The sequence below is a fragment of the Coptis chinensis genome, chromosome 4 (assembly GCF_015680905.1).
Source record: "Coptis chinensis isolate HL-2020 chromosome 4, ASM1568090v1, whole genome shotgun sequence".
NCBI lineage: Eukaryota > Viridiplantae > Streptophyta > Magnoliopsida > Ranunculales > Ranunculaceae > Coptis > Coptis chinensis.
The window spans coordinates 13,276,921-13,294,626 of NC_141459.1; the positions used below are offsets into that span (position 1 = coordinate 13,276,921).

At 35.7% G+C, this 17,706-nt stretch overlaps 1 pseudogene; it reads right to left on the minus strand.

Annotated features, from left to right (window-relative positions):
• Positions 1 to 354: 354 nt before the first annotated feature.
• On the minus strand, positions 355 to 994 carry LOC147501994 (ran-binding protein 1 homolog c pseudogene; annotated as a pseudogene).
• Positions 995 to 17,706: the final 16,712 nt, after the last annotated feature.

Below are 17,706 nucleotides of genomic sequence, written 5' to 3' on the forward strand. Positions count from 1 at the left end.
GCGTAAAGATTGTGTTACCCGAACAATAGCAGACTCAATTTCCTACTTGGAGACATAGCTACTCCGAGACAGGAAAGCTTGTCCTCACTCTCTTTCACATTTTCAAGTTCCTTTAGAAGAAATTCTAATCCTTCCAATTCGGTTTCCAGCTCTGATATTCTATTAGTCTTCTTTAACGCTGCCATATCACGCAGCCGTTGACCCTGTTTTTCCTTTATAGCTGCCTTCCTTGCAATTTCTTCTTCAGAAGGTCGCTCTTCCGTGGGAGGTGGGATCCATAAGAGCTTCCAGCACCTAGTCTTTTGTTTAGCTTCGTTTCCCCCTCTCTGTAATAACTATTGTATTACTTGTACATTATTTCTCATTTCCAGCGTGCTCTTGAATTGAGGTAGATGGAATAACTGCAAATCCAAACAAAGAAAACATCAAACACTGGGCTACATATAAACAAAATAATATTGCAATCAAGTTAAATAAAAAAACATCAAACCAAACTTCTTAAGCGTCTTAGATCGACGCATAACCAAACGAACTTTCCCACTTTCCTTGTGCTAAAGTAGCTTGACAGTTCCCACACCTCTTTCCTTCCTTTGATTTCCTTCCTTATCGAACCGATAAAGTTTTGCTGTCCTACAAAATATAAATATGACAATCGAGCTATAAAAAGACCGGCTTTTTTTTACTATTACAGCACAAACAATTAACAACAAGAGACATGGACAATTAACAACACGTATATATATATATATATATATATATATATATATATATATATACATATAGTTTAGAGAGAGAGAGAGAGAGAGATCTGAAGAAGTTGTAAAGTGGCTTACAGATCTAGAAGAACGTTTTCGTGTTCTTCACCAGTAGTGACAGCTACTTCTTCGAGCTTGATAATAGGAGCGATCTGGGCACCAGTGTCTTCTTCCTCATTCGTTGTTGTTGTTTCTTCCTCTTTCTCAATTACTCGATATGTTGTTCCTGAACTTGCCATATTTTATTATTTTGGAGACTGCTACTGTGTACCTCTGTTCTTTAGAAAAGACGAGCCTTTCCTCTTCTTCGAGTGATAGATCAGGATGGTAAACATGGTTCGGCCTCATTAAACCTAGGTTTCATATTCGAGATTGAGAGAAGCTTTTGGGTTTTGGGTTTTGTTTTATTTTCTTTTTTTCTCGGTAAAACATGTTAAAAGTTGAGTCAAAAAAATAAATTGGGATATATACTAACGAAAAACTTGATAAGTAACGGATATTTTCGTAAGAAAGTTGGTAACAGATATATCCGTTAGAAATGAAAAAAGTGGTCTGTTAGGAATTGACCATTCTGGTGTAGTGATTGTTGGCAAAATGTGTTGGCAATTTATGACTTTGACATGAAATTTATATATGTTGTGATTGGATGGGAGGGGACTGCCCATGATGCTAGGGTGTTAATTACTTCAGTGGGGAATCCAGCTTTCAGGTTTCCATTACCTCCTCGAGGTAAGTGTGTAGACTTTGTTTTATTGTAATTTTATCTACAAACCTATTACTTATATATGCATAGTAAATTTTCATCTATTTCCATTGTACAAATAAGTATTATCTGTGTAACGCAGCTTACACGCATACTTTGGGGCTTTATGTCCCCATATTGTGGTGTAAGATATTGGCTTGTTGACTACAGACGTCCTGGGAGTCGTGCTAGGACTAAGGAGGAGAAGTTTAACCATTTCCATTCAAAACTAAGGAATGTGATTGAGAGGAGCTTTGGAGTTTTGAAAGCTAGGTTCCCTGATTTTAAGCAAGATGCTAGGGTATAAGTTTCCAATTCTGAGGAACATAATCATTGCTTGTATGGCTCTTTATAACTTCCTTTGTAGAGTTGCCCTCAATGATGTGTTATTCCAAGCATATGGTAATGAGGAACTTCTTGTGAATAATCAGATTTCAGTAGACCCAGAAACAATTTATGGTGTTGAGCAAGTTTTTAGGCCACAAGATAAAGCACTGAGATGGTCACTTTACAATCTCAAATTGCAGATATCCTTATTACAAATCCTAATAATCTCGAGTGATGTTCTTCTTAGTCGTGTTTTATGATGTATAACTTTTTGTAAACTCTTGTTTTATTTGCTATATTTATGACTTGTAAACTCTTGTTTTCTGACATATCGATGATATGAGAATGTTTAAACTTTTTTGCTTGGTGTTTGAGTTTATTATATCATGACATGTAAACAGGTTGATTGTCATGAGATATGACTTTATTTGAAATTATTGTCAATATTTATAAGCAGGTAAGATGGCATCAAAGGGAGATAAAGATGTTCTTTGCATATGTGGTGGGGGTACATGTAAGACTAAGGTATCAAAGACTTCAGAGAACCCTGGGAGAGCATACCTTATATGTCCAAAGGGTGTTAAAGGGTGTGGACTTTGGCAATGGGTGGATAATTACACTACACCAAAACAGCTTTTTTGTGACGCCTATTTGGCGTCACAAATAATATTTGTGACGCCAAATAGGCGTCACAATTTAGGCGTCTCAATTTGCGTCACAAAAATTTATGACGGCATATTGGCGTCAGTAATTTGTGACGGCATTTTGGCGTCAGTAATTTTGTGACGGTATTTTGAATTTGTGACGGCATTTTGGCATCAGTAATTTTGTGAGGGTATTTTGAATTTGTGACGGCATTTTGGCGTCAGTAATTTTGTGAGGGTATTTTGAATTTGTGACGGCATTATGGCGTCACTAATCATATTTTCATTTTGCTTTTTAAAAAAACATAATAATGCACCTGCTGCCATATATTTAGAAACTACTTGCAAATGCTGTAATCACTACTATACAATTGTTTCCATTCATCCATCCACATCTGATTACCACACAAATAAAAGAATAAATCTTGTATTAAAAATATTTAATATATATAACATTGTATTCTCAACAAACAATATAATTGTAACCTTGCTAGTCCCACATAGTAAATTTCATTCAACAATTGTATTAACACGCCTACACTTACAAAGAATCAGTTCTAACACTTACAAAGAACCAGTGGACAACGACTTATAAAACGACAAGAAAGACCAACCCACCATAGTTTGTCTTCATAGCCTTCCTTTGAACTTCTCTCAGCCAAGCTTAATGCAGGCTCACTGCAGATTCTAACATTGAAGAATTGACTATATACATACTGCCTTGTAACAAACTTGAATTGCGAAGCGACTTTTTACAGATCGAAGCTTCTCTCCTTTACGGTTGAAGACTGCATCAAAATATCAAGCTTTTTCGCATAAGTGGGCAGAGACCAACCGTTTTACCTTATTTGCATCGAAAAGCCCTGGATTTGTAAGACGGGTAATCTGGGTCAAGAGAGAAGAAAGAACAATGAATATGAATAGTAATGAAATGATCAATAAGGGCTAGTACAGAAAAATAGAAAACAGACTTAGTATGAAGCCAACATAAGAATATACCTGATTTTTGAGATCTGAATGGATATCAAATGCAGGCTGCAAAATGAAGATGAACACAAATATTAGTCTTCAAATCTAAATATTTCAAAATTAAAGCATTGCTCTAATGTCAGGAGAAAAGGATTGTTTATAGAATTTGGCAATGACAACACGTACCTAAGGAAAAACAAAATCATAGTAAGCATCTCGTAAAGATGGTACAAGAACCACTCGAGCAACACCCATATATTCAGCATAATCTTATAACTGAATCAGGCAAATGAATAACGTGAAAGAATGCAAAACAGCTTCCATCCGAGAGTTTAAAAACTTGTAAGACTTTGTAAGTCTAAACCGCTTTTGCCCCTAACTAAGGCACGCGATTACAATAATATGATACTTGTAACAAAAAATCTAAACTTTAAGCAACAATAGCTATTTAATGATAATAAGAGGATTACCATCAAGCCTTTCAACCGCTTTTTGAGAGTCTTCGCCATACTTGTACCGAACAAACGCAAGTCCACATTAATCTCCAGTCCTAATTCTCATGAAAAACAAAATTAAATTAACAACAAATTTATGGATTAACAACTGCCACACCCCTACAAGAAGATTAAATTAAAGCTCATATTACGGGATATAAAGTCAACATGTTTAGCAAGTCCATGGTAGTCGTGAAAGAACAACAACAACAACACCGAAAGCAGCAGGCACGACGCAAAGCTGCAGCGAGCACGACTCCATCCAACAAAGAATAACACCCGCCAGCCAGCGGCAGGCGTAATAACACACACTCCATCCAGCAGCAACAACACCACACCGCACAACACCACACTCACACTACCACCTGCACACACTCTCACATACACCACACTACCAACACTTGCCAGCACACAATCACACCACATGCCAGCAGCACCACCACACTATGAACACACCACCACAATATCAGCAAGTTGGTATGGATCCATCTTGTACGAGTGCAAGTCGGTACAAGATCAGATTAAACAAAAAGTTATTATAAAGTATAATAAGCCCTATCCAATTCTACTACTTGACTAGGCATTTGGTAGAGCGTAGTGAGCATTCCTTGGCCCTCGAAAGTAGTTAAGTAAGCAACGATACACCAAACAGTTAGAATACTCACCAATTTGTTGATCCTGAGTGCTTATGCCTTTTTTTTTGTCGAATGGGCTTGTGTTAACCTAGCAACAATAAAAAAAAATCGAGATAGAATAGTAAAATCTCTTTTGTAAATAAATTGAAAGGCTACTCAATTGCCTCAAAAAATAAAACACAAAAATCAAAATATCAAGTGATATATGCAGGAGAGACAAATTATAAGTGGTGGACTTATAAACAGCTACGAGTTTGCGTTGACTACTCTGTCCACTAGCAAACGTTAACACATGCATGCGGTTCAATTTGCATTGAACAAATAAGCATAACCCAATATATTGAGATCATACAACTTATCTAGCTTGGTATAAAATGAAGATGAATGTACTAAATCCAAAAATGGAGGGAAAGAAGATACTAATCCATGTTGTCTTAGAAATTCATTGTTGAATCAATATAATTACACTGTGTGGTGTTCCATACCAACTTACCCTTTACTAGCTGCCTGGTGGAAATCAGAACTTAAAACAAGTAATTGACGTAAACATGAAAACAAAATAATCAAAATCATACATTAAAAGATACTTATCTTGTTGATGGTTGCTCTGTAGGAAATAGCTAGGAAAATGAATGTCCATGCGTCCCCACTTCTCTCTTTTGTGACTCAATTAAGATTCCTTCCTACTGAGAATCCCCCACTTCGAGAAAAATGGTAAGCATCCTCTTCAAGATAAATTGTGGCATGTTCAGGGAAGAGGTGGCGTCCCTACTTCTGAAGTCGTTGTTTGTTCGAGAGAACCCAAAAGGTGCATGCATGAGTACCAATTCTTTGAGAAGTATTTTTCTGTCGTCCTTTTCCCATCATATTTCCAGGAGTTTCATTCCTTTCAGCCGCCCCACCATTACTTAAATGTTTGTACAGTGGAGATTGGAATGACATGACATCATTGGTATCGTCCTTTTCTCCCAAGCTAATTTCTCCTTGGCTAGACTTTAAGCTAATTACTTAAATGGTTGACGTTGGAAGTCCCTCCCCTTCTCTCTACAGCTGTAGTAGTGCAAAAAAATGACAAGTCTAACTTTCAACAATGGTAGTGCAGTAAGTCTAACTTGGAAACCAACTATTATAAACAAACTCATTCAGCAAGAAAATTATAAACCCTAGAAAACGAAATCAAGAATTACAAAACCAAAAACCAAAATCGCGAAAAAAAAAATAACTAATTTTTATAAAAATTGAACTTAAAAGATCGGAAAGATGGTACCTTTGTTTAAGATGAACAACCTACCACATTCAGTTCACTTTCATTGAAATTTGGGGAAGATGAACAAAAAAGAGAGTGGAATTCGAATAGATTGAGAAAAGTGGACAAGAGGTTTCTCTCTGCCGTGTTGAGAAGAAAAAGAGTTGAGGTCGAGAAGAAATCGTAAAGATTGGAAGTTGACGCCTCATCTGTGGCACATGCCAAACACATGACTCTGATCCTTATTGAAGTGATACCTCATTGCCGTCACTATATTTTCAATAACTTTCGTAAATAAAGTAAAACTAATTTTTTGACTTATTGTGACGCCAAACAACATTACTGACGGCACTTCGATGTCACAAATTTTCTGACGCCTATTTGGTGTCACAAATTGAGAAAAGCCCCTGTCACAAAAAAGATGATAAGGTGAAAATGTGTCCATGTAATGAGGGAATTTGTAAGATAAGAACCTCGCATACCCGAAGAAACCCAAATAGAAAATTCTATCGTTGCCCACAATCAACTAATGAAGGATTTGCAGGATGTGAATTCTTCCAATGGTTTGGGGAGACGAGTGGCACAAGCTCTACGTCTGCCATAACAAATAATGATTCTAGTGAATAGGAAACGCTTGCCAAATTGCGCACATTTGTTGAGATGAAACAAGCTATAACAAATGATGTTTGTGCGGGTTTCTTGAAGAAGATGGATGAACTTGGGATCAATGATGTAAAGAAGAAGGATAATAAGGAATGAGTTTTATTAGGATATCAAAACTGTTTTTTAAGTTGTATTTGTATTTCTATTTGGATTTAAATATAATGTATAAGAGGATTTCTATTTTGAAACGCTGCTTGTATGTGAATTGGTGGCTATGAAAATAGGCGCGAAAGAAGATCATTTTGTTGAATAATGACTGGAAGTTTTAGTTATATAATGGTATGTAAAACATGGTTATATTTGTCAAATTGCCATCTATAAGATGTTGTCGCCATTTTTTCCTTTTTTAGTAAGTGCTTATAAGAGGAACTTAAAATGTAAAACAAACCAATTTATAAGACATACTTATAAGATCCTCTTATAAGATAGGGTCTTATAAGACTTTCTTATAACTTAAACCAAAAAAACAAAATAACCCTTTAATCAGGAAGCCCCTATATTTGTCTATCACCTCTATTGGTGTTAGTCTAATTGTCCCTTTGTTGAGTTCTTGTTGTTTTTCTAAGAACTTATGTAATTAAGTTTAAGTTTCCCATTATGTATAAGTTGAATTCATGTTTCTTGAATCATTGCCTATTATCATTTCACAGTTTAAGTACATAGGGAACACATTTCAACTTAGGGTTAAACTTAAGCTATCAGTACATCCATTACAGTTCAATCTGCAAACCCTAAAGACTTTACAAGTGTTGAAATTTCTGAAACAGTCTCTTCCATGGTAATTTTAGAGGTACAGTTCCCCTCCATGTTACCTTCACCTTCCATCTTTCTGTGACCTTTTCTTCCATAGTGGTAGTTGCTTGATGGGTGGCTTCCAAACTTTGCTTCATTCGGGAGAAGTAAAGGTTTTTGTGTTAACCAGGCGGTAAGAGTCAAATTAACAATTAGAGAAGCATGAACAGGATACTTTTCACATAGGCCAACATAATTTCCATATAAGCGATTATGTGTACCATTCTCTAGTAGGTAGAGAGATGAAAAGGTTTTTGTGTTAATTAGGCGGTTAAATTCAAATTTTAAATTAGAGCACCCCGAATTGGACACATCCCAGATATAACAGCATAACGTCCCTATAAGACATTGAGTATGCCATCCTCTAGGCTTTAAATAGTAGCATCGGTTTTTGTGTTAATTAGATTTTTAGATTCAAATATCAAATTAGAGCTTCCTGAACACGACTCGTTCCTCTGATGACAACATAGCTACCCGATAGGCCATTATGTACGCCATACTCTAGGTAGTAGAGATAAGGATCGGTTGTTGTGTTAATTAGGCAGTTAGATTCAAATTAAAAAATAGAAAACCCTCAACACGACACGTGCTTGATATGACACCATAGCTGCCCGATAGGCCATTATTTATGCCATACTCTAGTCCGTAGCGAGAAACATCGGTTTTAGAGTTAATTAGGCGGTCATGTTCAAATTCAAAATTTTAGCACCCTCAACACGACACCTTACTCTTATGACAAGATATCCCATCTATCAAGACCTTTTCTTTGCCATAATCTAGGCATAATTGAGAAGCATCGGTTTTATTGTTAAGTAGGCGGTTAGATTCATATATCAAATGAGAGCTTCCTGAACACGCCACGGGAATCGATAGGACACCATAAGTTTACTATAAGACGTTATGTATGCCATACTCTGGTAAAAAACGGTTGAGTTAAATATTAAATGCAGAAAACTTCTAAGCATTGAGAGAATATTAAAGGTCCAAATATTAAACCAGAAAACTCCACACTTGAAATTAAACCCACTCGAAAGAACAACAATGGAGGGATCTACTTCACATGGAAAGAACAACAACAACAACACCAACCAAACCAACAAAACCAACAAGGACATTCCAGCAGAAATTTGTGAAGAGATTGTCAAACATGCTCCACTTCCATTTCTCAAAAAAGCCAAGTTCGTATGCCGAAAATGGGCAGCCTTTACAAGTTCAAGTTCCTTCACCAAGGAGCACACGTTGATGACGGGATCTTTTCTTGGTTACATCATAAATACGGAAAACAAAAGGGAAACGACGATAACTTTTGCTTCTAGCATTGCAAACAACCCACCAATTCCATTTCCAAGTTTGGACTCCAAACCATATGGTACATCGGTCATTGCCTCATCAATGGAAGGTATTATTCTCTTGAACACACCTTACGAAAGATACCAACAGTTTTACGTATGCAAACCAACGACTAGAAACGTTCATCACCTAAATAATCCTAGGAACAAATTCTTCACTGAAAGTGTAGGCATGGTGGTGAATTATGTGGAACCTTTGCGATTCAATATTGTTCGGATTTCAATACTGAGGTACGACACTGTTCGGCCTTCCCGAGATAACAAATCGATGACATGTCTATCGCCATATTGAATTGTTTGATTCCTAAGTTGACAAATGGAAAAGGTTGGACGACCTGGAGTTGACAAATGAACACATTAACAGGAATGCCAGAGTTGTTGCAAATGGAATTCTGCATTGGTCTCTTTGGCATGCAGGAATATTGGTTTTTAACGTTTGTCGGGAGCAGTGGACAAGGATTAGGCTACCGGATACTCAACGTCCATTTGAATCTTACAGGTTGTTTCCCTATGATGGCTCCATAGCTATTATGTTTTCCTTGTGGCCCGAGGGCAACACCTCTACTCAAATATTAGAACTGTGGGTTTTATAGCAGTACAAGAACATCCAATGGAGTGAACCCAGGAAGTTTATAGGGTTTAGGGATGCAAATTTCGTCGACCTACTGCCATCAGACATTGGGGTGTTCAGTTGGTACGACAAGATCATATGGTACAGTTTCATGGAGAAGAAGCTCCTACCATAACATATAATCCCAGCAAATGGCATTCACTCCATATTCCCATTCATGTCAGACTTTGCCGAAACCTAATTGAACTAGTCGTTTATATATATAATTATTTCTTTCCTGTTAGTCAGCACGTTTTAATAGACTAGGTACTTATTATGTATCAACTGCAAGAAGCAATGTATTGTGTTATGGTTATGTTAAATTACTACTTATTAAACATGTTATGTCCTTTCCTCAATGGTTAAATATACGACAACATAACTATGTATGACGACAACACAGTGTATCTCTAATAGAGTAACATACATAATCCGGAAACACCTGTATTTTTCTAATTGTCCCTTTATTGAGTTCTTGTTTTTTTACGAACTTTTGTAATTTTGTATAAGTTTCCCATTATGTTTAAGCTGAATTCATGTTTCTTGAATCATTGCCCATTATCATTTCACAGTTAAAATACATCCATTACATCATTTTATAGTTAAAATACATCCAAAATGTTCACTTATTTCAACGTACTTATGCTATCAGTAGATCCATTACAGTTCAATCGGCAAACCCTAAAGACTTAACAAGTGCTGAAATATCTAGGTTTTAATTTACGCTTATTAGCTAGTTTGTGGCTAGCTTTTATATATATGACACTACATAAGCTGTGTAAGACACTATATAACATGTCCATAAACAGAAAGTCAGTTTAACAGAAAGCCTGGTGTTTGAGCCCATATCTTCTGTTGCAGTATATTTGAACGGATATTTGAAACACACTTACACAAGAGTGCAATTAGATAAAGGTGTCAGCAAAATAGCCAAGTACATAGCACAGCATGCAAATCAACCTAGTACGTACATACATGGTGAAATACATATACATAAGCAACCCAACAAAATATCCATATACATAGTTTCTGCACCTACAACAAGAAAATCAACCTAACCATTAGAGCAATAAGAACAACAAGTAGGCCAATAATGACGAGAACCATGTTCCTAAGTAAAACTGATTGGCTGTTGTGCTCGGTTTACACGCAAGTCTCCCCTGTAGTAGTACTGACCGTGGGTATGAGTGGTACAGTTGTCTCTTCTAATGTCTGATTGAACTCATTGTAGTAATTGTTGATTCCTTTCTTTGTAAGCAGTAACTCCGCCTCTTCGATAGAATTACATTCAATGTAGTCTTGGCCAACTAATCTGTGTACCTGTTCATGAAATGGTTCACAGCCCGTGTACTAAGGGATTTAGAAAATAAACGGAATTATGAGAATCCAGTTCGAAAAACATTGGAGGGAGAGAATTTGCCATTCGGTCCCCGCAGCCTACTCCAAAGTGCCCTCAGATATACAGGGTTGCCACCTTCTAATGACCGCATAGCAGAACTTTGCCATAAGAATGATTTAGTTGTGTAGAATGAAGTTCGAGTATGAAGGATTTTATTTAGTTGGGTGACAGTGAAGTGTCATAGGACATTCACTCACAGCTCTAATAATAATTATTATTATAATAATTAAACAAAATAATAATGAAAAGTACAAAGATAAACATCTCGAACAACTAAACACTCTCTCTCTCTCTACATTCTTCACCATTTTCACTGTTTTTCTCTATCATCAACATTTTCCCCAAACTTAACCTAAAACGTAAGGAAATAATTGAAAAGTTGGACATGATAGAGTTTGCTCTCCGATGGATGTTTTGTTATAATGATCTATCCTCTCAAATTGAAAAGTTTTTTCAATTTGAGAAGAAAAACCAATACAACAAAACAAGCACCGTATAGCCAACTCTATCATAACGTTCTTTCCAAATATTTTCATACCTTTTCGGTTATTGGTGGGTCACATGGAACATGGAGCCGTCTGCAGAGTGGATAACACCCGAATTTTAAACAGAAGAATAGTGACAAAGGCTTCACCTATGTAGACTTCTCAAGAGTGATTAACAATTGATGTTCTCCAGGAGTGGGAGAGAGTTATTGGTTTGGGTGGCGGTCCGTTTCTAAATTGGTGGGCTTGTACCGCCACCCCAAACCCAATAACCCTTTCCCAACCGTTCATAATATTAATTGTGAAACTGAGAAGATCACAAGTAAAGCATGTGGCACTGATCAAGTTGCCTTTAGGTTACCTAAATTGGACCGATTGCAGAGACCGTGTATTTGTCTACACCTAAACGACCACATAATGACCCTTTCTCTCGCATTATTATAAAAATCTACCTAAACTGACCGGCAAGATTTTAGTTATGAAATCTAAGCAAATGTTGCCAAAAGTAGTATTTGGGACATGTTTTGAATAGTTGGTTTAATTTGTTCATGGTTAGTTGTCTGTCATTGCTATATGTTATAAACCAGCGTTATAAAAAAAGTGTGCAACGGTGTCATATCATTCTTGTGCCATGTGGATAACAATATGAATCAACAATACATTATACAAGCCCAGTAAATCACTATATAAGTATATGCTATTAACCACGTCAAGAACATCAATTGTGTCATATACATTCCATTATATGTATCATACTTTGTTTTCCGCATTTCTTGAACGAGGATGTCAGTTATTAAGTTAAATTTTCAACAAAATGTGGACATTCACTTCAAATATCAGTTACAAAATGTTTTGGACTAAATTTATGGCTACAAAATTAGTAATACGTTTGGTAAAGTGGTTAAAAAACAATAAAATTTAGCTTGCCATAAAAAATGAATTTTTTACCAAAATTTCGGGAGATCCGGACACGTTGTTCTCCTAAATAGCCGCTACCTTAATCAGTTAGCAACCTCTTCTTCTCTTACTTTAGGACCAAAGGTTTGTTTTTACCGAATTCTTCTCACCCTCTCTCGCTACTATATGGATCTACACCGAAAGTAAATGAGATATGAGGTTGTGAGGTGAAGGCAATGTTAGGTCTGAGGTTGTTTTTATATGGTCTGAGGTTGGCTTAAACACAACGGAGCCCTAATAACTATAGATTTGTGATTAGGGTTGTCAACAGGTCGGACCTGAACAGGACACACCTAGGTCTAGGCCCAACCCAAATCATATTTGATATTTTGAGCCCAAGCCCGGCTTAGGTCCTATTGGGCAAGTTCGGATTCGGGCCAGGCCTAGGTCCATTAGCAATACATGGGAATTGTTATTTTTGTCTAAAATATAATCAAATTTGTAAGTGGCAAGAATCAAACCCACAACTCTGTGTGGCAAGCACAATACTAACCAATATGGCTTCCAATTTTCTATGTCAACTTTCAGTAAATATAATAGATATATTAATAATATTAAATATAAAACACATAAACTATTATAGATTTCAGGCCGGGCCATTATCGGATCGGACATAGGTATGTCCAGACCTGGCCCAATAATCTTATCGGGCTAAATTTAAAGTCTAAGTCCTTATCTTATCGGTTCGGATTCAATCGGGCTTCGGGCTTGTCCCGACCCATTAACAGCCCTATTTGTGATTTGTTTTTAGTTGTTTTTATATGGTCTGAGGTTGACTTAAACACTGTTGAGTATTATTGGGATACTCATTTTGTTACGGTTAGATTACATGATGATATGTTTTATTCAACTTTTGATAGTCCTCGACAATGGTGTGATCGATGATAGATTTGTTCATTCTAAGAAAATGATCAATACTTATTTTTTATTAACCATCCTAAGACAGTGTATCAACCTGATAGAACATTATAATGGTCTAGGAGATTCAACATTTGTGGTGTCTACTTGTAAGATTCCGTTCATCACAAAAATACTACAACACATGATCAAAGATGATCTAGTAAATACAAAATAACACATACCACAACACATGGATAAACTAATAACCCTTGACATATACAGAAAAAGTTGTCTAACTTAGTAAAACGATCTAGAACAACAGAACAAAGACGCATATACACATAGCAAAACAAAATAAGAAACGGCAAAGAAGCCACAACTAAACTGAAATGCTTTCATCTAAATGGCACACACAAGGGCACCTAGGAGTCCATGGGCATGGGTTCAAACTCCTGAGCCAGCATATACCGCAAATGTTTCAACTTGAATTTCTCATACCTAAGATTTTCCATCTCTTGGTTTGCTTCTTTCTCCTGTTCCATCTGCGCCTTAGTTTCCATCAAGTGTTTCATGACCTCACCAATGATTAAACGCTCTCTACGCTTGTTGTCGATGATCGAACAACTTCATTATGTGCTTGTCTTTAGGAGAGAAAGGGCTGCCTGGCCTCAGAAAAGCTTTGACGTCGGTGCTTTCCATCAAGGAAGGGGGAGACATAGTCTAGATAGAATTTTGCTTGTGCTGAAAGCAGAAGATTGTGAAAATGGAGCTGTGGTTGAGATATTATCCCAGACGTCTGAGGAGATGTTTTATGAAGAAAGCTTGTTGTTATATTAGCAATAAATATGTATTTAATATTAAGTGACTAGGTGTTGCTTTCACTGGTTTCAAAGCCAGCAACTTGAAACTTCCCTTTGACTATCACCTTACCTGAATTAATTGCACACAGTCAAAGCTTAGAGCTTGAAGTGACCAATGTTTAGATCAAATTTACCAAATAATAAGCAAATTTCAACATAATTAATTATCAAGTACCTAAGATGAAGAAAGAAAGTCACTTTAGACACATAAAAAACGTACATCATGGAAAAAATTATTCATGTTGTTGACATGTTATATATACACTAGAAAATTGCCGTTTAATTTGGTAATCTAAGTTGGTATCTCATTTAAATTTTAAATTATGAGAGGGGTTCTATAGACATGTATTAGCAACCTCTCGTAAACAAACTCATGATTTTGAAGGTATTTCTAAGTTTTAGATTTGGCTACTTTTTTTGAACATATGATCTCCCAACTACTATAAACATTATCACACAAATGGCTAATTGTGGACTGTTCATTTTCACCATTTATAAACTATGTTATTCGCAAGTTATATTCAACTTTTTTATTTTTTAGATTAGTTGTGGCAATGTTTAAAATAGTTAGGAGATAATATCTACAAAAACTTGGCCTAATCTAAAACTTCTAAATACCTTAAATTTTTTGAGTTTGTTACATGTTTTCTTAATATATGTCCCTATAACCCGTAAAATAAATTTTAACTTACACATACTTGGTAATTTAATAGATTTGATGTACGATTCCAATTAAAATTATTTTCGCTTCTTGCAGTTGCTTTGTTCAAATGATTGTCTTCAATTTGAAATTTTTCAACAAAACATTGCATAATTGTCAATAATGTATGTTTTAATTATCTAATAAAATTCATATTTGTATAGCTACAAATGATCATGTGATTTTGTTGTTCAATTGCAATTGTGCTTGGGTCCGATTGTTTATTGGGATTGCCTTGTTTTTTTGAGTTTTTTATGTGTGTTCGAAAGAACCAATTGACCATAAAGAGCTTCGTGCATGTGCTTCCTAAAACACAACCCGTGCATTAGCTCCTCGGTATTACTCTACTTTAGCTCATATCTCACAAATTTTATAAAAATTGTATTTACCTTTGATATTTTAGGTTAAATTGTTAATAAAACTCCATATTACCTAAAATATTCATAAAATCAATCAATTTGCACAGTTTATGTGAATTACGACAGTATCTGAGTAAGGGCTCTTATGTGAAACTGTAAATTATGTATCGAACACGGATTTTTTTTTCCTTAATAGTTGCAACTTCCTGAGCACAATCGTATGACCATTATTAAATATGAGTTTGTATCCTCTATAAACTCTGATTGCTTGATCCCATTTTGAATCCCCGTATTTTAGAGTCCTAAATTTTTTGTATACATATCTCCAGACATTAAATTAGATCTAAGCCACAAGTTAAGTTTGGAAGTTTCAATTATATTAGGACCACTACTTAACACCAATTCCTCGAGATCAGTCTTCTCTATTATATTAGATTGATGTTCAAGATGAACTATCTGATGAATCTATCAGAATACATTTTAGTTATTTTAATTAGCGTCTATACTTAAGAATACACTCATACGCTAGTTCCAATTTATTGCCTGGGTTATTTCCCTTTTAGAAAATGATATCGGTTTTGCAGACAAATAAATTGTGCTTGCCTTAGAGAATATTGTAAATACCCTCCATTCTACATTCATACCACTACAACACACGTGTCCACAACCCAGGTCGTATCTCCACCAACTAGTACCACACCACCAGGACATAACAACGACCCAGACTCAGGTTGTCCTAATTATCGAGCGCAACCATATGTGGAAGCAAATGATCCATCATGATCCTGGAGCTCAGTCAACACACCAATCAAGGAGTCATTTACTTTGTAACATCAAAAGTAATGGTGAATCATCAAGATAGCACAAAAGGTGGATCTATACTTAATAACGGTCTGGAGCAAATTAGAAAAGTCAGCTCAAACATTTATAAGTAAAGAGAGATGAACTACGTAAGGCTTGATTCAAGTTTACCTAAGAAACTTGATACGTAAGCAACTTTTGTCCCAAGTAAGAGTGCAACCATTCCCTATTAACAACAACATCAAGTTGTAGACACAAAATCTTACACCTCTACAAATATCTAAGCCCTCGACTCCCAGAGGACCCACTTCTGTTATCAACTTACTTATGGACAGCATAAAGTCCCAAAAAATACTGACAAACAAATTTGGTGAAGGGGATGACACGGATGTACAATATGAGAATAATGTTTTAGGGAACCTAAACTTCCTGCTGAGGCATCGCAAAACCAGTATACGACAATCTATATCTGAAGTTTGTAATCCGGAGACAGCCAAGTGAATATTCCTTTAAAATATGATAACAGTAAATAGGACAATGTCTATTATAACCTAGTCCGGATTGGGTAAATATTTGCTCATATATTTGCTAAGTTTACATGTGAAATCACCAAACTGTCCTCATGTCTAATCCATGCAATTAATGCAAAAGCTTGCCAACTCTCATGTACGGAGCTAATAAGCACCTTTGCCCAACATCAATTTCAAAGCAATTTTGATCTCTTCCCAATAAAACACTGTGTGAAATTTGCTAGATATTTCTTCTTCTTCTGCTTCATGCTTGAAACAAATTTCCAAACCAAATTTTGAAGTTGTCATTGCTCAATTATAGAAAAAGGTATGTAAACATTACCCTAATTATTATATTATACTGTTTTAACTAAATATGCTCTAATGTTTGTGTTGGTGTATGTGTGGAAGTTAGTGCTACCACCCTCCATTTGTGTTCAAAGTTGCATCTTTAATTTGATGTAAAAGCTTGCCACTTTAAACATGGAACGTCAAATAAGCAAACAAGGACAATAAATTGGGGTTGTACAATATATATTCAATGTTATTATGAGTGTAAAGTTGAATCATCACACAACCCAAGCAAGACATTAAATGTGCGTATAATGGCAGTTGATACAATAAAGCTCGCATCTTGATACTGTTGAATGAAAGAAACCCATGAAAGAAAACCCGCATTTTTTAGGGTATATATTTGGCGGCTATATTTGCACTCATTGACACTGAAATTCAAAAAATCAAGTCGATATTATATTGTCTGAGAAGAGTGTAAATAAAATGAATAACTTACTTGTATCATGTCTTGTACGTACATGATATATAATGTCTTACTATGACAAGCTGGATTATGTTGAAGCTGAACCCGAACAGTTCGATATCGAGCGAATACCACTTCAATACCGGCCGATTATTCCTGAGTTACAAAATGGTGTAATATTTGAAAGAATTTTGCATGCAACTCAACTTCTCACTAATAAAATTATGTGCAACTATCACACTCAGGTGAGGCTTTGCATCAAATTTTCCAAATTATATTGTGGGTCCTCAAGAGTAGATTGAAAGATGGTACATCTCGTTCATTAACACGACATGGCAATTGCCTAGGCGAATGCAACCATTCAATAAAAGCAAACAAAAAGGTACAGAAGTATCTTATGCAATTCCAACCCAATGCAAAACACAAGTGCTCAAACAATTTTTACAAACATGTTTGTCGAATACAACACATGGTTCCAAGATAAATTTTCATCGATGCCCTAGTTTTAAAGTATCATTATAGTTTTCTTGACATTATGCAATCATTGGAAAAAAATTTCCTGAAATTTCTTAACCAACACAAAAAATGACAATCAATATACTTTCAAATGACAGAAATAACGTGATAGATAATTAATATATTTTGCACCCCGACTTTTGAATAAGTAATGACTTAAACAACTTCACTAGAAAAAAACCACAATGATATATACTCATAGAGAAAAAGGGATGCATATACAGATACACAGAGAAAAACCACAACGATATATACTCAAACAGTTGATGGAATTTATAACTGAGTTAAACGACTTGA